Source organism: Canis aureus, chromosome 7, assembly GCF_053574225.1.
Source record: "Canis aureus isolate CA01 chromosome 7, VMU_Caureus_v.1.0, whole genome shotgun sequence".
In the NCBI taxonomy this organism is placed as follows: Eukaryota; Metazoa; Chordata; class Mammalia; order Carnivora; family Canidae; genus Canis; species Canis aureus.
This window is the reverse complement of record NC_135617.1, coordinates 17,863,509-17,890,308: the sequence shown is the minus strand read 5'-3', so window position 1 is coordinate 17,890,308 and position 26,800 is coordinate 17,863,509. Positions and strand designations below refer to the sequence as shown.

The 26,800-nt window shown below is 36.2% G+C and overlaps 1 protein-coding gene across 3 annotated transcripts in view; it reads left to right on the top strand.

Annotated features, from left to right (window-relative positions):
• The window catches only part of FUT9 (fucosyltransferase 9), a 122,091-nt gene that overhangs the window by 52,124 nt on the left and 43,167 nt on the right, over positions 1 to 26,800 (top strand). Inside the window, exons 3-5 of one of the 3 annotated variants that reach the window (XM_077903039.1) lie at positions 6,752 to 6,892; positions 7,056 to 7,179; positions 13,799 to 13,910. The exons of 1 other annotated variant lie outside the window; for it this stretch is intronic. The gene's annotated coding sequence lies outside the window, so the exon portion shown is untranslated. The remainder of the gene's footprint in view (positions 1 to 6,751; positions 6,893 to 7,055; positions 7,180 to 13,798; positions 13,911 to 26,800) is intronic. One more of the 3 variants, XM_077903040.1, reaches the window with a different exon arrangement.

Sequence of the window (26,800 nt, the reverse complement as noted above, 5' to 3'; positions counted from 1 at the left end):
AGGATGGGATGGGTGTAGGAGGTGCCTATTTTGTTAAGTCTTAGAGGTCACTAGGTTACCATAAAGATTTGACTTTTAATTAGAGTGACATGGAAAACTGGCTGATTTTGAGCAGAAGAAAAATTACCTGCCTTATTTCATTATATGTGAGTTTATAAATGCAAGAGGCTATTGTAGGTCACACAGTTTTGTACCCCTACCTAAGTGGCCTAACATGGTTCCTCTTATATAAGGTTCAGAAATATGTTTTAAATAGACATAGTTCCAAAGACAATTCCAGTTTCCTTTTTCATGAGTGTCCTATCACTCTACTGGTTTGTAGACAACTCAAGAACCTTTTAATCTACTTTATTATATCTAGTATGCAATCAAAACTGCAAGTATTTATCCGTGATGCTGGTTACCTTTTTACAAACCAAATATAAAATGTGCCTCTAAAAAATAAATAAATAAATAAATAAATAAATAAATAAAATGTGCCTCTAATTTAAAGACAAAGATGACACATTTGGAAACTGCAAAGGGAAACATGAAGGGCCATATTTTTATAATCTAATTTAATTATCTAAACTTCTGGACATCTGGGCGGCTCAGTGATTGAGCTTCCTTTTTTTTTTTTTTAAGTTCTTTTTTTTTTTTATTGGAGTTCAATTTGCCAACATATAGCATAACACCCAGTGCTCATCCCATCAAGTGCCCCCCTCAGTGCCCATCACCCAGTCACCCCCACCCCCACCCACCTCCCCTTCCACCACCCCTTGTTTGTTTCCCAGAGTTAGGAGTCTCATGTTCTGTCTCCCTCTCTGATATTTCCCACTCATTTTCTCTCCTTTCCCCTTTATTCCCTTTCACTATTTTTTATATTCCCCAAATGAATGAGACCTTATTATGTTTGTCCTTCTCTGATTGACTTATTTCACTCAGCATAATACCCTCCAGTTCCATCCACGTCGAGCAAATGGTGGGTATTTGTTGTTTCTAATGGCTGAGTAATATTCTGTTGTATACATAAACCACATCTTCTTTATCCATTCATCTTTCGATGGACACCAAGGCTCCTTCCACAGTTTGGCTATTGTGGACATTGCTGCTATAAACATCGGGTTGCAGGTGTCCCCGCATTTCACTGCATCTGTATCTTTGGGGTAAATCCCCAGCAGTGCAATTGCTGGGTCGTAGGGCAGGTCTATTTTTAACTCTGAGGAACCTCCACACAGTTTTCCAGACTGGCTGCACCAGTTCACATTCCTACCAACAGTGCAGGAGTGTTCCCCTTTCTCCACATCCTCTCCAACATTTGTTGTTTCCTACCTTGTTAATTTTCCCCATTCTCCCTGGTGTGAGGTGGTATCTCATTGTGGTTTTGATTTGTATTTCCCTGATGGCAAGTGATGCAGAGCATTTTCTCATGTGCTTATTGGCCATGTCTGTGTCTTCCTCTGTGAGATTTCTGTTCATGTCTTTTGCCCATTTCATGATTGGATTGTTTGTTTCTTTGGTGTTGAGTTTAATAAGTTCTTTATAGATCTTGGAAACTAGCCCTTTATCTGATATGTCATTTGCAAATATCTTCTCCCATTCTGTAGGTTGTCTTTTAGTTTTGTTGACTGTATCTTTTGCTGTACAAAAGCTTCTTATCTTGATGAAGTCCCAATAGTTCATTTTTGCTTTTGTTTCCCTTGCCTTCATGGATGTATCTTGCAAGAAGTTACTGTGGCTGAGTTCAAAAAGGGTGTTGCCTGTGTTCTCCTCTAGGATTTTGATGGAATCTTGTCTCACATTTAGATCTTTCATCCATTTTGAGTTTATCTGTGTGTATGGTGCAAGAGAATGGTCTAGTTTCATTCTTCTGCATGTGGATGTCCAATTTTCCCAGCACCATTTATTGAAGAGACTGTCTTTTTTCCAGTGGATAGTCTTTCCTGCTTTGTCCAATATTAGTTGACCATAAAGTTGAGGGTCCACTTCTGGATTTTCTATTCTGTTCCGACCTATGTGTCTGATTTTGTGCCAGGACCACACTGTCTTGATGACCACAGCTTTGTAGTACAACCTGAAATCTGGCATTGTGATGCCCCCAGCTATGGTTTTCTTTTTTAACATTCCCCTGGTTATTCGGGGTCTTTTCTGACTCCACACAAATCTTAAGATGATTTGTTCCAACTCTCTGAAGAAAGTCCATGGTATTTTGATAGGGATTGCATTAAATGTGTAAATTGCCCTGGGTAGCATTGACATTCTCACAATATTAATTCTTCCTATCCATGAGCATGGAATATTTTTCCATCTCTTTGTGTCTTCCTCCATTTCTTTCAGAAGTGTTCTGTAGTTTTTAGGGTATAGATCCTAGGAATAAACCTAACCAAAGAGGTAAAGTGATTGAGCTGCCTTTGGCTCAGGTCATGATCCAAGTGTCCTGGGAGTGAGTCTCACATCAGGCTCCTTGCAGGGAGCCTGCTTCTCCCTCTGCCTGTGTCTCTGCCTCTCTCTCTCTCTCTGGTCTCTCGTGAATAAATATAATCTTTAAAAATACTTAAATAGGGCAGCCCTGGTGGCTCAGCAGTTTAGCGCCACCTTCAGCCCACGGCGTGATCCTGGAGACTCGGGATCTGAGTCCCACATGGGACTCCCTGGGGGGAGCCTGCTTCTCCCTCTGCCTGTGTCTCTGCCTCTCTCCCTCTCTCTGTCTCTCATGAATAAATAAATAAAATCTTTTTTAAAAAATTAAATAAATAAATACATTTCCAAATAGGCTACTTTGATGAGAACAAAAAAAATGTCTTGATGCACAGGCATATGGTAAATATTCCTTGCTTTTCCTCTTCGGAACTATATTTAAAGAGGAAAAAATTAATTCTGTGATGTCACTTTGTTGCAGAAAGAAGCCAAAGGAATTTCTTTATATTTCTATTTTATGTACCTTCTCATTCTTTTCCATGTCACCATAAAAGAGCATTACTACTTGGTGAAAGTTTTTCTTTTATCATAAAATGATGAAATGAATTTTAAATTTATTTCAAAGAATGCATCCATGAGCCAGCTAAATATGCTCATGGGTCTGCTCCAGCCACTTTTACTGCTGGTAATTGACAAGCTCTATTGTACAACACTAAATTTGGAACTAGAAATTCTCTATCTTTGGATAGCTATAATTTAATCAAGCTTGCTTTAGCTCTCTTATTATTTCATAATGAAATATAAAATATCTTACAAGCAAATACCTCTCTTCCAGAAATTAAATAGAGTGCAAAGGATTCACAGGCCAAAGAGTAACAATCAGTATAAACACAATTACCTTCTCACATAAGAGATAAAGCAACTCCTTTTTTTTCTTATCCAATATCAGAGTAGCACAATCTTTTCTCCCAACTTGTACAATACCTATTATCTTCATTTTTATTCTAAAGCAAAAGAAAAGGATAAGCAGCTGCGACTGTGAGATATAGAAATACTAGAGATATTGGTGTTTTTTGAGAAAGGCTAAGTTTCAGGAAGCATATAATTGCAGATCTTGAACCTAAAGACAGAAGACTTCTTCATAGACCTAAAAGCAATACAGACATTTACCACTAGTAGAACCCAGAGTGAAGATTTCTCCTCTCTCCATTCTTCAGGGACGTGCTAATTGAAATGAGGAAGACCCAAGGGGTTTGGTCAAACAATCATCTCACGCAGAGTGTTAAAGCTTTGCTAGATGAATACTAGCCATGGTGGATTCAGGCTTGCATAACTAATCTGCAGGAATTCTTTGAAGATATCACAGCCATCCTAGATAAAAGATATTTTGGGGCTGAGACATAGTTAATATTTTAGGGGAAAAAAGTACATTTGATATGGTTTCACATCAGAGATAAAGGTAAAAGAACCACTGAACAAGGGATAAAGAGCACTGAAGGGAAAATTAGTTTTAGAGACAACTACAAAGAGAATCCTTCAAAGAAACATTTATGTTGGGAAGAAAAAGTGTTGAAGCTGAGCAGCACATGTGCAATTAATCGAAGGCCAATCCTTCATTAAAAATCATGTTTAACTCATCGTAGACCTCACAAGGTTGATGATAACTAGAATTCTTCCTAACTGCTTTTCATAGTAGACTAATCATTCACTAAGCAAGATATGTGAAAATCTAGGTCCTAGTCACTGTAAGTTACTAAATGACATTGGGCAATTAGCCACTCTACATCTCAGATTCTTCCCTAAAGAATGGGAAATTAGGGCTGGATAGATCACCAAGCCTCTCCTATCTCCAAAGTTATTGATTATAAGAGCTCCATAGAGTTCTGGAGAGTTTGGAGGATAAAAGCCAGTCAATGATCACCATCAAAAACCTGATAATCAAAACATGAGCAAATAATCATCAATAAAGTTCCATCACTGAGTTGGATAAAGTATAAATGCTCTGTAGTGCATCAAAAACGGGCACAGACTGCTGGCTTTTTCAAATTTTACTGTTTGTTTTCAGTAAATATGACGTGGTGCAATCAGCCAAGCTATGGAAATGTGCTACGAAGGCTATTTGTTCCTGGGTTCTTGATAACTTCATTGACCCTCTGGGAACAGCTAAATATTCCTAAGGCTGGAGAGGCCTTGGAGAAATTCAGATTATAAAATTTTGTATTGCCCAAGATATAGATTGCTCCAATTATATATTTTGCACTAGGGTTGAGAAAACGTTAAATTCAGGGGGAAAAAATCTACTCCTGTAGTGGATATTTAAACAAATCTGATGTCTTTACTCTGACTACACATGCATATAAATCCCAACAAAATGTTCTCCAACTGCTTTTTTGTGACCGTATTTTAAAACTTGAGCTGTTAGATTTTAAGCTACTTGAGCAAGTAGACTGCTTTCATTATATAATTCCCTATGATCATCTTACTCCATAGCATTTTGGAGTAATGGAGTCAGTGCATTTTGTTAACATTTTTAACATTAACATTTTTGTTAACATTTTTAACAAAATGCATTTTGTTAAATTGAACTTAGTTCTTTTATCACCACCAGACTGTATTTGTTTTAATGAGGAACATGATTGCTAATTTAGATGACATGTAACAGAGGTTAAGACAGACAATAAAAGTATTGAAAACCACAATGGAACCTTTTGAAAATAAAATTAAAATATTGACTTAAAAATTATTCCATGATGCTTTCAACCCTGAATGGTTAAATATCTTAATGTCTAAACCAAATGCCTTCTCAGTATAACCCTTCTGGAAAAAGCACTCTCCTTTCACCACGTCACAGACATTTGGTTGCCTCAAATCTGGTCTATAAGCAAAAAAAAAAAAAAGGAAAAATATTCACAATCATCAGCAAAAACCTTACTGAAATATGGACATTGCTAGGAAAAACAACATAGCTGTGAATCCCATTCAAAGCACATCTTTCTTCACCTGAACTTTTAATAATTCTACTTCTAGGGCAAAAGATAATTTCTGCCCACCTGAATCTTGTTCTTTTTAGGAGAGATAAGACTTAACAAGTAATCACCACAAGAGGAGAGAAATGGCACAAATTAGAGACTTTCAGATAAAATACCATGAAAATTCAGAAAATGCAATCAGGGATCAGGAAGTCATTGTAGAGAAAGGAGCATTGTTTGTAAGCCTGGACTTTAAAGTGTGGAAATCAGGGGTGGGAGGGCAGGAGGATCCAGCATTCCAAATACTAGAGTAATGTGAAGAAAAGCTAGGGGTGAGGGAGGTAGGAGGCAGTTCCAGGGTTTCACCTGAGCCTCATAGTGTGTGAACCAGAACAGTGAGCTAGCTATAAGGCATTAGAGAGCAGAGCACCCTGGGGGCTTGACATGGACTACAATCATCGCATTGGACGAGGCACGGAGGATTTTGAGAAGGGGAATGACAGAGCAGGAGATTTATTCTGGCAGCTGTGTGTAAACTGGATCGAAGGAGGTGATGCCAACTCAACAGCACAGCAGTAGCATCCATGTGCCACTGAAAATTGACCTACATTCCACCTGCAGCAGCAGCACACAATAGAAAGACTGGCTACCTCTTTCCAGAATATCCAAGATCCACAGACAATTACCTCCTCTCTATACTTGAGCTGTGTGCAATTGGCCTGATGGCAATAATGATAATAAAGGGCATACATAATTTTCTAGGATTGGGGGTAGAGGCAAGATAACATTCTGAGAACTCCCACGTTGTTCCTATCTTAGGTTTCTAAATTTTACAATAGCAAAGAATTTAATTCATCTTGAGGTTTGAGCTATGCCACTGATACCAGCTTTCTAATTATCGTTATCAGTGTGGCTACAAAAAGGAAAGGTGTGATTCCACAATTTAGATTTTCAGATATCAAATAGAACATTAATTGATATCTTGGATGTATGATTACTGAAGTTAGCACACTTGGCAACGGCAAGAACATGTTTTAACCCAAAGCCATTTGAAGGCTAAAATAGATGTTAAATTTAGACTAAGGGAAAGAGAGGAGAGCCCTGCTTTCCTTGAGGCTTAACTGCTTTGAATAAACTTGATAGCGAGTCATCCTTAGGGTAATTTCTACTTCAAGATGAGTCTCATCCCATGGGTCAGGCCATTGTAGAGTAGTTATAATAGAAATTTGGGGTTTTTTCCCCCAAAGTATATTACAACTTCTGAAAAAGATAATCTCATTTTAACCAAAAGAGAAGAAAATCCATCAAAGGGAAGGTGAGAAATTATACTTTCCTTTCTTGTCTTTGCTGCCTAAGTGAAGTGAAATTGTTTTGTCCGTTATCAGATCAAATGCAGACATAATTTAAGAAGACTAGCCTTCCGTTAAAGATTTCATCAGGTGAAGACATCAGTCTTGCCTTCCTGCTCGCTGCAGTGCACTGTAAATGGTCTCACAGCACATCCACAGCTAGTTCACTGGACAAAGGTATGCAGAACAAAACTTCCTTAAATTCTCAAGAGACCTGTTCCACAAAACTGTGAGCAGAGTTTTGCTATCTACAGATTCACTATCCTCATCTCTCATGAACTTTGAGTTCCAACTAGGATATTTTGGACCTAAGGAATAATGTATCCTTTTATTTCTCCAGGAAGCAACCATCTAATACAACGGAAGTTACATAATCGAGACCTCACTGTGAGCTTTGAAACTATTTTTAATCACCAGAACCTACTTCTCATCATAAAAGGATATCTCCAGCTCCATAATTTGAGGTAGAAAACAATGGCAATCTTGAAGAAATACAAATGACAAATTAGAAAGCTGAAGTGGAGAAGCATTCAAACATGAGACCAGAAGGCACACTCTTACTCACAGGTCCCCTCAATGCCAGAGTCTAGAGAAAACATTTTAGGGATATATTTAGTACCATTGAAATTGTTCCCATCTTTACTTAGGGTGAGGTCAGCATTATGATCTGAGAAAACTCTGGGAAAGAAGTCTGTCTTTTAAAGTCTGGTGTGACCCAGGATTCTATCTTTGAACATTGGCCCTCCTATGGGTCATCGCCTCCTCTGTCAGAGTTTTACTTATTACATGTTGGATATGCTGGTGACACCCAAGTCTATAAATTCAACCCAGACCTGATCCCTGAGGTTCAGATTTGAAAGTGACCTAGATTTACACATGGATGTCCCTCCCACAGGCATCTGGCACCCCATGCGGCACTCCTCCAAGTGCCCATTTTACTCCCAGTCTCTCTCACTGGGTGGGAGGTGGGAGAGGGCTGAGCTATGTCCGTTTTGTTCATCTTTGGAGACCTAGGTCCTGGTCGACACCAGCTGTTCAGTAAGTATTTCTTGAATAAATGAGTCAATGAGTGGGACTGAACAATTCTACATGATTATACTTTCATAAAATATCCTTATGTAATCTTCTATCCAGCCACTAACATTTAAGATGAAGGTACTGCACTGACACTTACCTACTCAGGGTCACAGAACCCTGAGTCTCTAGGTACTGTCCTTTTAGACAATGATTTGCTGTGTTTTTTGCCTATGAATGTGCTGCCAAGTACAAACAATTTAATATTACTGCCCATTCCGTTGATAGAGTTGTAAATGGAGAAATATTGCCTTTCAGAAGAATGTTTATAAAAATGCATTAAAAGCAACACCTAAAGAGCATAATATGAAAAATGATTTCATTCTCGCATGCAAAGTTTAGGGAAAACAGGCTTTGCCTCCCACAGAACAGGCAAATTTTATCTGGGTATCTTCTGGGGGAAACTATAGAAATCTAAATATGAACAGCACAAAAGGACATAGAAATTTTAGGTATTATAAAGGAGTTATTAATTCTTCTTATTAATAAAGAAAGTAGAATGCCTTAAATCAAGCCCATCATTTTTTCCCATTTATTTGGGATACCACTTTGTCAAGTGGTATCAAACTGGTACTTACAAAAATATGTAACTGTATTGTATATCTAAAAGTTGCTAATAGAGTAAGTCTTAAATATTCTCACCACACACACACACACACACACACACACACACACACACTGTCCCTCTCTGAGTTGATAGATGTGTCAACTAACTTCTCTTTGGCAATTATTTTGCTGTATCTATATATAAATAAAATCATTATGTGGTGCACTTCAAACTTACATAGTGTTATGTTAGATCCCAGTAAAGCTGGTGGAAAAGCATTTAACTGTTGTACATAATTGGTAGGATAAATTTTCAAGAATCTAAATTCTGTAAATATATATAAACAATTCTCAAAGAGCATCAAATCAAACCATCTGAGAATTGATTGCTCTCAATTCATGCAGGATGTGCTGCTCCATGTCCCGTCAGAGCCCACTGCTTCATTCCTCCCTGCTGCGGCTTCTTTAAATCATAGCAGGACATTAAGCATAGACTGATGTCTTGCATTCTCCTATGTTTTGGGCAACTAGAAAAACTGATTTATCATTTAAAAAAAATAAGTGTGTAGGGTTTCCTATAAGTAGACAATGTGAGAGTTATGAATCCTTTCTAAATACCTTTCTAAGCATGAAGTTGAGAAATATCCTGAAAAGTAAGAGCAATCAGATAGAACTAAGCTAAGGAAGTACAGTCACATGATCCTAACTAGAAAGTTATCTATATCTTGATAATGACCATCTCCACAAAGATCTTCACTGAAAAGACCTTCACTCAAACAAGAAAGAAATAGTAACTTATTAAATGAAAATATGGGAAATACTGTCCCAACTCCTCTGAGGTTGTTTATCGTTATGTCTTGAACATTACTTTTCTATATTTTCTTTATGGTTTTCAGTTATGCAAGACTCACTACTGTCATTTAAAAAATAGAATGTCTTTATTTTTATGGGCTGTAGAATTAATTTCCTGCCTCTCTCAGAAATATCTCTTTTGCTACGGATGGCCAACAGCCAATCTTGATCCTAGAGGAAATTATTGAATTTTTAATTTCCCTGGAGGGAGAACTACTACATGTATCTTTTGTTTCTGGATTTTATCATCAGACTGTATGTTTCCACCTCATTAGCCTTATTTCACAACTAGTTTTCAATGTGAAAAAGGGGAAGAAGTGGAATAGATTATTTCAATCCAATGGTTAATCTCATTTGACATACTCTTTGCTTTTATATTTAATGATATACTTTATATTACTCTCCAAGTCAGAGATCAAAGTATTTTGTAGTTATCACCTTACTAATATTCATCATGCTTCTTGGAGTTAGATAGTAGAGAAAATGAAAGAAATACAGGGGAAAAAATGATAAAATCATTTTCTCAAATGGTGATTACTGTTAATTCTGAACTTTCAGTTCTAGAACCCTTAAGTATCTATATATATAGCCACAATTATCTGGCCAAGATTTATTTTTTTAATATTATAGTTTTATTTGGGGATCCCTGGGTGGCCCAGCGGTTTAGCGCCTGCCTTTGGCCCAGGGCACGATCCTGGAGACCCGGGATCGAGTCCCATGTCGGGCTCCTGGTGCATGGAGCCTGCTTCTCCCTCTGCCTGTGTCTCTGCCTCTCTCTCTCTCTCTCTGTGACTATCATAAATAAATAAAAATTAAAAAAATATTATAGTTTTATTTGGATTACAGAACTTTTTTAAAAGCAAACAAATAGTACTTGGGTTGTTAATTGGAAATTATAAGGTATATTAGTAAGTAAAAGATATTTATTAGCTGACATCTCATTTAGTTACTTTACAACTCAATCAGCTTTTTTTTTTTTCTTCCAGGAAAAGCTTCATTTTTAGACTTAGTTTCCCCATGATTGCAAAATGGCTACTTGCAGTTGTAACATCACTTCCACATAGTACATTGTCCAAACAGAAAGAGAACTTGTCTTTTCCCAGTAGCCAAAAATTCCAGACTTCATTCTGCTTGGACCAAATTAATTGACGTGTTCACTTTTGAATCAATCACTATAGCTAATCAAGTCCTATCTGCGCACATCAGAAGACAGAGGTTGGCACTGAATGAGCCCTCATGGAAATTCTCTCCTGAGATCAAAGTCCTTCAAAATGCTTGACTGTTATGCCATATGGAGGAATATAGTACATGCAAGGAGGCATGAAGAGTCCCAATACTTATCCATACCTTCTTAACATTTCCATAGGCTTTATATATATATATATATATATATATATATATATATATATATATATAGGCCTGCAATCAACTGAGTAAAGAACATCTCCATTCTATAGCAGTTGTGGTTTACTTTCTTATAACACCTACTTTTTTTCTAATACTATTAGCAAGTTTATAAAGTTTTAAAACCTGATTTCCAGGTTTCTTTGAAATCAAGAAAGTTAGTAACTGAGAGTTGGGAGGGGAAGGTGATTTAGTGTCAAATGATTTATTATGAAAGCAATCTTTCTTGTCTTTGGTTGGGGAGGGGGAGAATGTGTTATGGCCTGAATTGTGCCTCCCCCCCCCCAACTTGTACATTAAAGTCCCATAATTACATTATCTAGTCCCCTCAGATATAACCATATTGAGACAGAAGATCCTTTAACAGATGATTAAGTTAAAATGAGGCCTCTAGGGTGTGGCCTTAATCCAGTGTGACTAATGTTCTCATAGGAAGAAGGGCACCTGACTGGCTCTGTCAGCAGAGCATACAGCTCTTGATCTTGGGGTTGTCAGTTCAAGCCCCCGTATTGGGTGTAGAAATTACTTAAAAATAAAATCTGAAAAAGAAAAAAGGAAGAAGAGGAAGAGACACCAGGGACACCCACAAATGAATGACCATGTGAAGAGGCAGTAATAGTATGGCCATCTGCAAGCCAAGGAGAGATACTTGAGAAGAATCCAACCTTCCTAACACATTAAGCTTGGACTTCTAGCCTCCTGAACTGTGACAAAATAAATTTCTATTGTTTATCAAATGAGTAGCATTTTTTTATGGCAACCCTAGCAAAGTGATACAGATAAGTTGTTTGCTTTTAATACTATTAAATACCTAAACAGGGCACCTGGGTGACTCAGTTGGTTAAGCATCAGACTCTTGATTTCAGCTCAGGTCATGAGACCTCCCAGTCTGGCTCCATGCTGGGTGTGGAGCCTGCTTAAGATTTTTCACTCCCCCTCTCTGCCCCTCCCGTGTGCTCTCTTTCTAAAATAAAATAAAATAAATAAATAAAATAAAATAAAATACAAAACAAAACCTAATTGTGGAAGCAGTTGATTTCTAGTTTTGTTTCTTAACATTCCTTTGTTAGGCACATTCTAATTCTGATCTAAGACTTTCTCCTGTAGCTGGTTACTTTTGTTGGTGTCGTTGCTGTTATTGCATATAGCTACATAAATGGAGACTGTAAAGCTAAACTCTCTCTTCCAACCTTTTAATTTAGGATTTTGTGGTTGCAGTGAGGAGAGCTAATTTCACAGAAGGTAACAATTACTTTGTTGCTATTCAAGGGATACTTCTCATCCTCAGTGAGGCTGATATGTTTCTCTTCATTAGTAAAATAAGTACTATTACTAGAAAGTTTTCAAAGTTTTACACTGGTCCAGGACTGGTTAATTTTCCTTCTAACTTGCAAATACTTTGAGGATAAAGTTTATGAGCCAGCATAACTGTATCAATGATATCTTCCTAATTTCATTGGTATTAACCAACCTTTTGCCCATGGAGCTTTAGGAATATTCTTGTTTGTTGTTGTTGCTGTTTGTGTGTTTGTGTTTGTCTGTTTCTTTTAAACACAATATCTCTTTTCATTTAATCTCACCATAAACCCAGTTATTTTTTTTTTTTTTATTTTTTAAGATTTTATTTATTTTTTAATGAGAGACATCGAGAGAGAGGCAAAGACATAGAGGGAGAAGTAGACTCCATGTGGGGAGCCCAATGTGGGACCTGATCCCAGAACCCCAGGATCACACCCTGAGCTGAAGGCAGATACTCAACCACTGAGCCCCCTAGGCATCCCTTTAAGCCCATTTAAATAGAATATATCCTTTTTCCTGTGGCTGCAATTTGGATCTTGAATGTATAATGTGACTGCCTATAACAAAAGAAATGAAATATGTTGCCATTAAATAAAATAATGATAGGAAATGTTAGTTTGAAATGTTCCCTTTTTTTTTTCTTCAGTTCCCATTAAAGTTGGGTTGCTCTCTTGTTTCAGAAAAGAGAGAAAAAAATAAAAAGCAAAGCTTCTGTAATTCCCCAAGGAACTACATTAACTATCCCTAGTCCTAGAGAGACAGTATGAAATTATGACTAACTAAGAAGGCTAAATAAGATATGGTTATTTCTTTGATTCTATATATTATCAATACCTTCACTTTCATTTCCTCATGTAATTGTGAAATGGGTGTGACAATTCTGTCCACCGTACCTCAGAAGTCTGTTACCAAAATCACAAAGAAGGGCCTTGAGCTCCTTAAAATTTGTTAAATAAATGTTTAATAAGGTAAAATATAAGGTATATGGATCTTTTTATGATCTTTCTATTATTTGGATAAATTTGTGTGTTTTTCTCTTGAAAAAGAGATTGCTTAATAAAACTATTTGGGGAATGTACATTGAATCAGTGTAAGCAATCCTCCTAGATTTGAGGATGTTTATGTTAATTATAAGGAAAGTTCTAGTTTAGAACCTATTCTAGACAAATAATGGCATTTAAAAATCAACCAATATTTCAATAACTCTTTAAATGAAACAAAAACAATGTAGAAGAATTTAAACATTTAAATCTCAAAAATGCCAGTAGGGCTGTAAAGCTAATTCGACTAAGGAATTCAAATATTATATAACCTATTTTTACATACATATTTTCCAAAACAGGAAAATAATCCACTTCTTAGAGAAAACTACTCAGTCCTAAAATTATACTTTGAATCAATAATTTATTAATATAGAACAACCCTGCCTTGCATTTTTTTCTCTTTTGATCATCCAAAGATCATTTGTCTTCAAATTTTATTACTATCTTCTCTTTAAAGGCAAACTCATTTTAAAAAAAATAGAGATTTTTTCAATAATGGTATAATGTAAATGAAAGGAATATATTTTTGGCAAATATATTTGGCAAATTTGGCAAATTTGGCAAATTCTCAGTGCTACTTATTTTTCTCTCTAAATCTGAAATTTCATTTATATTAATTACATTATCCAGTCTTTAATTATTACTAATGGGCAAACATTACTAAAAAAGAATTAGGCATGGCCTCAACAATGTGACTTAAATTGTACTTTTGCAATCTGCTATTTGAGGAATATATAATTAGTGTTTACCATAGTTTTCACAATGCTATTTGTCTTAACTTTATATTTCATGTTTCGTGTTTTTAAATAAATAAATAAAGGACACACGCTTGCTGATTTATTTTTAATATATATTTTCAAAACAGAGTGAAATCTTAATGGCCTTTAATCATCCTCATATCATAATGGACAAGCTGGAGAGAAGAATTTCCTCCACTGTATAGATGTATGAAACTGTACCAGTAAACACTGTACAATGTAAGTTAAACTTTCATGTTATAGATACCAAATATTAATCTATTTAAATTCGTGGCCTGGCAAGGGGAGTTACCAATTTCTCCGGTAGCAAGCATTTACAACAGAGTAGAAGAGATTGTTCTCTAATTCCTTCATCGCTCCTTTTGTTGTAGGGACCAGCCCTCAGACAAAGAACCTGCTCTGTTCTTTTGATGATCAATTATTCTGGGGAGATGTAAAGAATCTCTAACCATTTCTGCTGCTTTCATGGTATTAGTTTTGAGGGCTCATCATCACCTCTAATGTCCATGACTCCATTCTCTACTATTAGTGACTAAAATTTAAGTTCTCTCTCCTTTATCCTATATCAGCCAACAAGGCTTGCATACTCAGAATTTTAGTATCATTCGTAATATTTATTTTTAAGCATTTGGTCACATGTTCTTCTGTGTCCCTGGCTTGACACTCTGAATGATGGTGTACTAACCCTTAAGTTAGTAAGGGGAAAAAGATCATTAAAAGCAACTCGTCTCTAGAACTCCCCTTTAGAAATCATAGAATGGAGTAAGACATGAGATATTAAACTAAAATGGATTGTATAAGACCAAATGCATTGGTAGACCTATATGTCCGTAAGATGATTTAAAACAATATAATTTATAGAAATATCTCCCGAAACAGGTTTGCAGAGCCAGGGTAATTACACTGATTAACTCTGTTTCACTTGATCTCTTTTACTGTTATAAAGTCTCATTTGGTATTTCAAATGACTCTTTGTACCTTACAGTATCTTCTACTGAAGCCAGAATCCAAAATCTATACATGTTTCCATTATCTTAATTCTTAGCATAGTATTTTACTTTAGGACCTAATGGGAAGCCAGTATCTGAATGAGTATATAGATGACTCAAGTGTTACAGTTTCATAAGTGAACCTTGTAGCAATAGGATTTTAAAGATACTTACTATTTTAATGTTAGAAGTAATGCATAGTCTTGATGAATTGCATCACTAATTCATTCTTTCTTAGTGATAAAGTTAAGCATACATACTTTTTGTTACTACCTCAGCTACTTCTTACCACCCTCAGATATATTTTTTTCCCCCCACTGGTTTAAATTTATATTATAAAAAAGACAAAAAAATGAATTAGGCTGAACATCAGATAAAATTAAAGAAAGGTAGAATCATCTGGACATCTTGTAGTTACATACAAGCTTTCTGACTGATCTTTTAAAAATACTGCCATGCCCTGTGCTTTCCAATTTAAAATATAAATCAAAGCTTAAAATGGTGTGGGCACCACGAATTTAGGTTTTTGGCATACTGAATTAAAATTGGAAATCCTGGAATCTGTGTTAATGATGGGATTGTGACTCTATGAAATGTTGCAGGTAAGAGGGGGAAAGGTACTTTGAATGAAGTTCTGGAGTGTCCAAGCCTTTCAGCAACTAACTATTTGTGCTGGTGAAAGATACTATAGTTTTGCATTCTGGGTTTGCAGAATAAATCGCTTTAATTTCCATCATGACTATGTTTCTAGTTGAATAAGAAAGGCTTTGCTTACCTGATTTGGCTAACAATCACCTGGATCAATCCAGTGACATAATTGGCCACAGTAATTGGAATAATGTATATGAAGGTTTATTAAAAGCTATAAAATGCTATAAACTCTCAAGACATTATTCATTAAGTTATTCACATTTAATGCTAAAACGTTGTCCAACTTGATGATTCACCACATTCTTCCAAATCAGTCCAAAAATCGGAGGGCAACCACCTAGTAATATGGATTGAAAATTTTGAATAATTTCATCATCATATATAGTTAGGTCTTAATTATCTATGGAAATGGATTTTGGTGATAGCATGGGAAATGAAAATATAGATCTATCTATAAATACATTTGCATTACAAATGCCATCCTACTGGTGCTTATTATTTACTAAATGTGGCAGAAATAAAAATAATCCTGATGAGAATATGATGATGATCAGGAGTAATGTGTGTGTGCATATGCATGAAAGAAAGGGAGAGAAAAAGGAGAAAGAAAAAAGAAAGGAAAAAAAAGGGAGGAAAGGAAGGAGGAAGGGAGGGAGGAGAGAAGGAAGAAGGAAGGGAGGGAGGGTGGTAGGAAAGGAGAAAGAAAGAGAGAAAAGAAATTAAAGACTGAATATTCTGCTCTTAAATTATGATTATGGAAAGGCAAATTATAATCACAGATAACTCCCATATATTTCTGTAGGGTAAACTAGGAAGGATACAGTTCTTCAGTAAAGGAAAATCTGGATTAGTTTAATTCTGTAACACCAGAGTAGAAATAATGATTGACACAAGAAAGACCAAGCTCAAGGAAGAGGCTCTCTAGCTATAGATATAGATCTAGAAACTTAGATAGATATGGATATAGGTACAGATAGATCTATACCTAGAATAGATAGGTGTAGATATGGATGCGGATCTAAATCTGGATATAGATATGGACATGGGCAGACACACAGACACAGACATAGACAGATCGGCTTTAATTTATCTGGAAAGAGTAGTGAATAGTTTCAGTACTGGAGGTGGCTGCCTGAATGTGGATATGAATACTCATGGACCATACAAATATTTATAGGATCTGGAGACAGTTTCACACATTTAGCTCTACTATAATTCACATTTTCTGTTAGATAAAAACCACATTGTATAGGCCAGCACTACCTGTAACTATGTAGTACTAATAGAGTGAATACCAGATAACTTGAAGAAAGTGTGCTGAATCCCCTTAATCATGAGATATGAAGAAGAAGGACAGTCAGCATTCCAAGAATTTGTGCTAGAAGATTTTCTGAGTCCTTTACTCTTCCCAACAGTCTACTCTTAAACACATCAAGTGAATTCTTAATTTCAGACAGTGTATTTTCAGTTCAGCCAAATGTTCATTTGGTTCTTTTTATACATTTCAATTATTGAAATTCTGCCTCTTTTCATCAAGTTTGTCCTTTTTTTAAAATCATGAAAGTGACAGTTCTCTTGAAACCCCAAATCCCAAGATTCTACAGGCTTTTCTTAGTACTTGACTTAAACAGAATCTCAGGTGCAAGCAGTGTTTGAATATTATATGTTAATGTTCTGTTTTTGTATGTTGTCTGCATGATGTGTTTATGTCCCATTAAATCTCTTTTGTAATAAGATTGTATATTCTCAGTAACATCCAGGTATATGAACAGTGAGGTCATATAGCAAGATAGTGAAATATCACAAAGTACGAGCACTCTTTCTTCCCGGCAAGCTCACCAGTTGATGTGGCAAAAGAATGATCTCACTAGGGCACCTGGATGGCTCAGTTGGTTAAGCAGTTGAGCATTTGTCTGCCTTCAGCTCAGGCCATGACCCCAGGGTCCTGGGATGGAGTCCAACATCGGGCTCCCTGCTCGGTGGAGAGTCTGCTTCTCTTTGTCCCACTGCCCCATCCCACCGCTTTGCTCTCTCTCTCTCTCTCTCTCTCTCTCAATAAATAAATAAATAAAATCTTAAAAAAAAAATAATGGCCTTACCAAATTGAAATAAGAGCATTCTACTAACAGAATCTTTTATTTGGCACACGAGTAACTTGTGATACCAGTTAGAAAACAGTAACTTTATCTTTCAAAACATTTGCTTATATCCACTATACCTAAGGTAAAATATTTCAAACATCTAGAATGATGAAATGTATTCAGTCAATAAATGTATTTTTTGAAGACAAAAGTATTCGCATACTCAAGTATCAACCAGTCCTTCTGCTTAAACCTACAACAATTGATTCACAAAACTTTGTTAGAGTAGAATGTTTAAACTTTTTTCCAGACTGGATATTTTGGCATTTTACTACTATTTAGGGGCATTGTATTTAGAAGTGAGGTCTAAGAAACGAAACCCTTATATAATTCTGTATTATCATGATTTGCTAATGGTTTCTTGACTGGTACACCCAACTATCTAAAGGAAATCTTAATGGAGAATACAAAAGCCATCAAGACCCACCAGGAGAGGCTCATGGTTATTTGGTTATTAAAATCTTTGGGGGAAAAAATCTTCAGCAAAAATTTGGAAACCTGTGGCATCTCTGAAGAGTCTGCCACACTGAGAAGGCGAAGTAACAGGCTGGGTGTTTGATACGTCAGAGTGTCACTGGAGCCATACCACAGGGCTGCAGCCAGCCTGGAATCGGCTGTAAGAGCAGCCTTAGCATGGCTGCCTGAAGGCAGCAATGTTCTCTGAGGCAAATCAAGTAATAAGACTTCCTTTTCTTATTTTACCAAATATTTCCAGGGCCTGTTCTTTCCTGTAATTGTATCTATTAATGAGGGCCAAATGCCACATTTTTTTTTTCATTTTATTTTCTCTGTTCTTTATCTTATGACTGTTCTTTCTTGGTTCTCACTGAGGAGATAGTTATAGCCACATACTAAAAATACCACTTTTCTTTTTGTTTGGGCTATTATTCATTGATGTGACATTATGAATATTATTTGGGGCATCTACTCCTCTACATTTCTCTATTACATGCATAATCTCTTATAAACTGATGCTTATTTGTATTACTCCCCCCACCACCACCATGACTCTTCTCTGACTCTGATGCCCCTCTGGATGTGTGCAACTATCCAGAAAATGCACTCCATATATCTGAGGTATTATTACATATAAAATATTATGATTTGAGCATGCAGAGCATGTGTAAATTCTGCTCATAATCTGCTGTAGACACAGCTGTAGTTGGTTTGAGGTAGAAGATATATTTAGATGCTTCCAATGTGATAGCCCTTAGAAGTAAAGCTGTATTGACTTCAGTTTGCAGAGGATGACAACACTGCCATGCTGTCGCTATTTACTATCCCCAGATATGACCTGATGATAGTTATCTATAGGCAATGCTACGTATCACAGTGGAAAGATGAGTAACGATAGATATGCCAGTCTAATCATGGAGAATGTTTAGTCTTTCTGTTAGTCAAATGCAATATTTTTTTTTTCAAATGCAATATTTTTCAGAATTTAATATACAGACAAATCACCTGGGTGTTTTGCTAATGATGAAAATTCTGAATCAGTAGTTCAGGCTGTGGCGTAAGACCCTGTATTTCTAACAAGCTCCAGGGCAAAGCAATACTTCTAGTCCAAAAACCACATTTTGAATAGCAAGAGGCCAGGGCCGCACTGTTCAATACAGCAGCCACTAGCCACAGGTGACTACTTATGGCCATTCAGATCAATTATATCCTCACTGATTTTCTACCTGCTTCATCTCTCAATTACTGAAACAGGCGTGTTGAAGTCTCTAACTTCATGGATTCATCTATTTCTCCTGACAATTCTGTCGATTATCACCTCATGTATTTTGATAATCTATTGTTAGATGCAAACATATTAAGGATTGTTATGACTTCTTAGAGAATTGATCACTTTATCATTATACAGTGTTCATCTTTATCTATGATAACTTGTCTTATTCTGAAGTATGCTGTGGCTGAAATTAAGATAGCTATTCTAGGCTTCTTTAATTACTGGTAGCATGGTATATTTTTCTTTCATCCCTTTACTTTTAAACTATCTGAGTCTTCATATTTCAAAGTAGGGTTGTGAGGGGCACCTGGGTGGCTCAGTTGGTTAAGCATCTGCCTTCAGTTCTGGTCTTGATCCCAGAGTCCTCGGATTGAGCCCTGCATCCTGCTCCCTGCTCAGCGGGAGAGTCGGCTTCTCCTTCACCTTCTGCCCCTCCCTCTCTGCTCCTGTGCTGTCTCTTGTTTTCTCTTTTTTTCACTTTCTCTGTCTCTCAAATAAATCAATAAAATCTTGAAAAAAAAATTAGGATTGTGTAGGCAACATATTATTGATATTTTTTCTAGTGTATATAGAACATACACATTTAAAATTATTATTGATCCAACTGAATTAATATGTAGCCCACTGTTTTCTATTCATTACATTTGTTCTTTACTTCTTTTTCTTTCCCTCCTTTTCTGCTTTCTATGGTTTTAATTGAGCATCTTATATGATTTTATTTGGTCTCTTAGCATATCAATTATACTTCTTTTTATTTTTTTTATTTTTTTTTCAATTATACTTCTTTTTTAAAAAAATCCCAGTGATTGTCTAGAGTTTACAGAAAATACTTTTAACTAATATAAGTTCACTTTCAAATACTACCATATCACTTGCTGTGTAGTGAAGATAGTTGTTTTTGTTTTTTAAGATTTATTTATTTATTTGAGGCAGAAAGTGTGCAATGAGAGTGAGGGGAGGGGCAGACAGAGAGAATTCCCAAGCAGGACTCCCATCTCCCCTGCTAAGCATAGAGGCCCACATACGACTCCAACTCACAGCCCCTGAGAATTTGATCTGAGCTGAAACCAAGAGTCAGTAGCCCAACAGACTAAGCCACACGGGTGTCCCGTGAAGATGGTTTTTAAGAGACTTCTCAATCCCTCCCTTTAATCCATTATGAAACAGTTAATGTCCTTAATTTCATTTATACATATGCTAAAATCACCTAACACATTGTTATTATTATTCTAAACAGTTATCTTTTAGATTAATTAAAAATAAGAAAAATAAGAGTTTATTTTTCCTTCTTTTATTCCTTCTCTGTCATTCTTCCTTATGTAGACCAAAGTTTCTTTCTTTTTTTTTTTTTTGATCCACTTTCTGACATCACTTTCCAGAACCCTGAAAACACTTCACATTTCTTAGAGGACAGGTCTGCTGGCAAAGAATTTCCTTGGTTTTTGTTTGACTGAAAAGTCTTTATTTCTCCATCACTTTAAAGGAAAATTTCTCCAATTTAGAATTCTAGGGTAGTGGGGTTTTTTAATACTAAATATTTCATTGCATTATTTTCATGCTTGCATAATTTCTGATAAAAAGTCCCCGATGATTATCATTCTTGTTTCCTTATAAATAAGGTATTTTTTAAATCTGCTCAGGCTTCTTTCAAGATTTTTATCTCCATCTTTAGTTTTCTGCAATTTGAAAATGATATGCATGGGTGTAAAATTACAGATTCTTTCCTCTCCATGTCCAGTCTCTTGATAAGTCCATCAAAGGCATATTTCATTTCTGTGACAGTGGTTTTGAATCCTTTTGATTCTTAGAGCCTTTTTTTTTTTTTTTTTGGCTTAAATTACCCATCTGTTCTTGAATGTCATTTATTTTTTTCCATAGAGCCCTTAACATATTAATCATAGTTATTTTAAATTCTCTGTCTGATTATTCCAAAATCTGTATCATATTTGAGTCTGGTGCTGATGCTTATTTTTTCTCTTCAGGATGTGTTTTTTGTTGCCTTTTAGCATACATTATAATTTTTTGTTGAAAACTAGAAATGATGTATCAGTTAATAAGAACTGAGGAAATAAAACTTTTAAGATTTTATTTATTTATTTGACGGAAAGAGAAAGAACACACAAGCAGGGGGAAGGAGAAGCAGGTTCCCCACTGAGCAGGGAGCTGATGCTGGGCTGGATCCCAGGATCCCTGGATCATGCATGATCTGAGCCAAGGCAGACTCTTGACCAACTGAACCACCCAAGTGTCCCTTAATAGGACTTTAGTGTGAAATTTCATATTAGTCTGCCTTGTAGTTGGGCTGTTGTTTAATGATCGTTAGAGCTGTAAGTCCCAGAGACATCACATTCTGCTAGTGTCCTTGTTTTGTCTCCACTGTTGTCTTCGGGCTCCATTTTTCTCTTAGACATTTCTTTTAGAGTTCCCTGAGAAGTCTTCCTGGTATGGAGCCTGCATCTTTTAGCTCTTTCAGCAGCAATCCCCTGCTAATATGTACCAGAGTTCTGTTGGCAAGGTGATAAGATATGGGTGATGGGAACGTGTTCTGTAACCTTATGATTAAATTTCAATCCTTCAATGGGCTTATGTCTCTGGGCTATGACCTTCTCGAGTCTTTCTTAGCTTTTTATTTCCTCTTAGGTCATACAAGAAAGCTAGAGTGGGCTGAAATGGGAGAAACACACTTCCTCCAGGTCAGATAAGGTTCTATCTAATAAAGCCTTTTCTCTTGGAGAGAAGGTCCTTGTTATAGAGATTGCTCTAAGTATATCTCATAATGATTATTTCCCCCTTCCCCTACCAGAATCAGGAGAGGGCTCCTGGCTCCTCATTGTGAGAACTGGTGGAGATAAAATCCAAGAAAATGTAGAGGTGTCCCAAGATTGCAGCCCTCACAAGTTATACACTCAGGCTAGACCACACTCAGGCTCAGCAGTACATGAAAGTTACCACTAAATATCCCTACCGGCTTATGGCCCCAGCAGCTTCTGTTTCAGGTAAGGAGATCGTGGCTGTAATTCTCAAGATTCCTCTGTCTCTCTAGAGTTGGAGGGTAGCAGTTTGCCCTGTGGCCTCAGATCTCCCATGAATCCAAAAAAAGTCATTGATTTTCAGTTGTTCAGTTTTGCCCTTATTTTGAAGACAGGAGTGACAACTAAATAAAGTTAAATAAAATTTAAAATTCTGTTTCTCAGTCACACTAGCTATGTTTCAAGCACTCAATAACCATGTGTGGCTAGTAATTACCATATGGGACAGCACAGATATAGAACATTTCCATCATCACAGGAAGTTCTATTAGACAGAACTTGTCTAGACAAATTTTCTAAAGAAATCTCAGGAGACAACTAGAATCACAAGACAAAATGGGTCAGTAAAGTAAGATATTTTAGAGTGAGATTGTAAACTTTCATCTCAGGTTCACCTTGAATAATCACTAAATGATGAAAGAAAAATCTACAATAAAAGATATTACTAAAAAGCTGATCAATAACAGTCCATGGTAATCAGGATAAGACATGATCTCTACTTAATCCTAGCTCTGAGACTTAAGTCAAAAATCTGAATTGAGACCCAAGCATACTCTAATACCCAAAAAGGCCCATCCTGATTGAGAGATTTTTGTTTCCACACATAGCTAAAGCCCAACTTGCATTTTCTGCAAGTGATCATCACATGTGGATTTAAAGCTGTCTTCATATTATTTTGTATCTTTTATACAACTAATCAACTAAACTTTTAGATTTGCCTTGTGATTTTGAGTGCATAAAAAATGCCTCAAGAATATATGGTGATTAATTTCAAAAGCATAAAATCAAAAAAGAAAAAGGATAAAGACACTGAGAGAAAGAGAAAGCGTAGAATTGACTTGCTTTGGAAACAATGAAAAAAATGAGATCTTTCATACCTTTCATTTTCAAGAATGTCATGTAAGTGACAGGTTTAATGGATCAAATCTTTGAAGTAATTACACTACCAAGGCAGTTAAATATGATAATGTAACATTAGGCTAAGGAAGCATAGTAATGTTGGCATATTCTATACATTGCAAGTTTAAAAACTATCTTCTAGCATAATACAGTAGTTTAAAATGTCTTTTTTTTTTTTTTTACAGAATAATGTTACATCTGACTTTTAAAAATAGACTGGCACGTTGTTCTGAATTACTTACAGGAGCCATAATTCACTTTTAACAACCTCTTTTTTTTAAGTTTGAAATTAAAAGTGTATCATTTTGTTTTTAATTTTTGTTTTACTTTTATCAGTAAGAAACCATTAGCCCTGGAATGCCACTGACTAAAAAAATTTAAATATCCTTGTACTGTTGATTTTTAAAAATGTGATATTTGAGCCAGTGCCAGATACCTAATAAATATATGTCACACCATACACTTTGTGACCTTTTTTTTTTCTTTCTGTTTAAGTATCTTCATTAATGAGCCTGAAAAAAAATTGCTGAAAATGTAAAATGGTTTTAAATTTGAGATAGGCAACATAATTAAGAATTTAAAGACTAGGGATCCCTGGGTGGTGCAGCGGTTTGGCCTGCCTTTGGCCCAGGGTGCGATCCTGGAGACCCGGGATCGAATCCCATGTCGGGCTCCCAGTGCATGGAGCCTGCTTCTCCCTCTGCCTGTGTCTCTGCCCTTCTCTCTCTCTCTCTCTCTGTGACTATCATAAATAAATAAAAATTATAAAAAAAAAAGAATTTAAAGACTATTTCTGAGACTGGAAGTTATTGGATGTGATCCTTAATTCCTTTTTTTTTTTTTTTTTTTTTTTTTTTTTTTAAATTTTTATTTATTTATGATAGTCAGAGAGAGAGAAAGAGAGAGAGGCAGAGACACAGGCAGAGGGAGAAGCAGGCTCCATGCACCGGGAGCCCGACGTGGGATTCGATCCCGGGTCTCCAGGATCGCGCCCTGGGCCAAAGGCAGGCGCCCAACCGCTGCGCCACCCAGGGATCCCAATCCTTAATTCCTAATAAAAAAAAAAAAAACTATGAATTCTCTAGTTTTGAAAATTAAAATAATAAGGAAAGATCTTGAAAGTTCTTAAGTCAAATGCCTAAGGCAAACTGAGGGCAAATATATGTAGGAGTTGATAAAGCAAGTAATGAACAGCGATGTGAAGAAGGAAGCAATAAGATCATAAGACTTTATCTAAATAAAATGGAGAGTGTGTTGGAAAAACCGATACTATTCCCATGAGTTTTTTCTTTACTCACATTTCTACCACACTCACAACACTTTTGACATAGGATGTGGGGGAGGTGGGTTCCCCATACCAAGCAATTCTCTGTGACACCAGCTAAATGTCCTAGAACTTCACACAATTCTGACTATCTACCTAGATAAAGTGTCAGATCCCACAGGTGAAGAGCTCAGTCTCACAAGATTTCTCAATCCCACTTTAGGCACCAATCGCAAGTAATAGGTCACCAGGTTATCTTGGAGGTTGGCTTTGAGGTTCCCATAATCTTAATCTCCTCCTCCTTGGATTTGATCGTTTGCTAGAATAGCTCACAAAATTCAAAGAAACACTTACTTATGTTTACCAGTTTATTATATGATAAAGGATATGATAAAAGATGCAGATGAGAGGAGATGCATAGGGCAAGGTATGTGGGAAAAAGCTTGGAGCTTCTGTGTTCTCACTGAGTACACTACTCTCCCAGTACCTGCATGTGTTCATCCATCTGGAAGCTGCCCAAGAGTGAAATGATCTGACTTACAATTTAAACCTCTGGCTTCTGGGACTCTATAAGGAGCATAGAAATATAAGCAAGAAGAAGGGACTATTTCAATATTTCAGAAGAAAAATGACAATGACTTCACTTAAAAGTATCCTTAAAAATGGAAAGAAGTAATGAATTCTATATTTAAGTTAGAGGTAGAGCCAGCAGGATTTCCTTCTGAATGGGATATATGTGTGAGAGAAGAGAGTGAGATCCCTCAAATACTACAAAGTTATAGCTTGAGCAAGTAAAAGAAGGAGGTTACCATCAAGTAAGATGGGAAGGGCAACAGATGGAACAGGCTTGGTAGAAGGTCATGATTTCATTGTTAAACTCAATGTGCTTCCAATACTGTGGGTTATCCAGATGGAATGACCACATAGGCAGCTTCAAGTAACTTAGAATTCAGGCGTGAGGTCTGGTCTAGATATACACATTTAGTAATTTACACATATTTGTGAAACGAAAGAGCCTATAAGAACCAGATACTAAGCTCTGGAACACTTGAATTTTGAGTGCTTGGGAAGAATGGGTGTAGCCAAGAAAGGAGCAGAGAAGACATGACTAATAAAGAAGAAAGAAAACTAGGGAAGCATGGTAATTTAATCCAAGAGTTAAAACTTTTTGCTGGAGGAAGAAAGCAATTATATAAAATATTGCTTGTAAGTAAAAGTTAAGATGATGACTGAGATTTTTTCATTGAGTTTAACAAATGGAAGAATTTCAAGAAGTAGCAAGAGAAGATGCCTAAGCACAATGTACTTAACAGGAACACAAGCAGAAACAGTGAAGAAAGTAAATATGTAGACAACTCGTTTGGCGAGTATTACTACAAGATGAGATACAAGAATGGAGCAGTGGCTGGCAAGAAGTAGAGTCAAGAGAAGTTTGATTACTTGTTTTAAGATGGGAAACTTCTTTGCCTTATGATGGAAATAATGCTATAGAAAGTAAAAAATGAATGATAATGAAAGAAAGGGCCTCAATATTCTTGGTTAGGCGAAAGGTGATAGGGTTTACTGTCAAATCAGGAGATTGACTTTAATGAGAATAAAGTTCACTTATGGCGACAGGCAGGAAGGCTATAATGGTGTGGATGCTACTATGTCTGAATAGAAGTGGCAAAAACCTGTTGGCTTTCACTTCTATACATATGTTGTTTCATTTAATCCTGACAGAAGTGCTTTGAGGCGCTCTTATTTTCCATGCTTTACAGATGAGAAATCCAACTCTTAGAGTGTAAGTAACTTGTCCAGGATCATGCTATTGATAAATGATGGAGCTATCTGACTTTATCTCAGAGCCATTGATGCTGACCACCATGTTATGTTGCCTCACATGATTGTTGGTAGAATACTTTTGGTCAATGTGGTTGTTGACAGTTTTGAAGATGTGACTCGTGAGCTCTTTATCACGGGGAAGTTAGTAGTGAGAGATAAGAAGTTTTAAAGTTGTGGCTCTCAAGTTCTCAAGGGACTCATCTGAAGAGTTTTTTAATTAGTAAAGGATCTTATTTAGTAGCATTTTTAAGAACATCACATAACGATCGTTCCATTTCTAGCAAAGATCATCAATAATAGATGCTCCATTAATATGCAAATATTTATGCTAGAGATACTAAAGAAATAATACAAAGTGCATCATTCACAACGTTCACATTTTACTCAAAGAAAATGGATAATCAACAAGTAAACAAAATTAATAAACAAGATGGTAGTAACTCCTATGAAGTAAATAAATAGAAAAATATAAGCGAGTCTCTGGAGATAGGAGTTAGACAGTGTCAATGTAGTTGTGTAAAAGTGGCATCTAAATCATGACCTGAAGAATGAGAAGCAAACCCTCTGAGGAGTGGAGAGAAT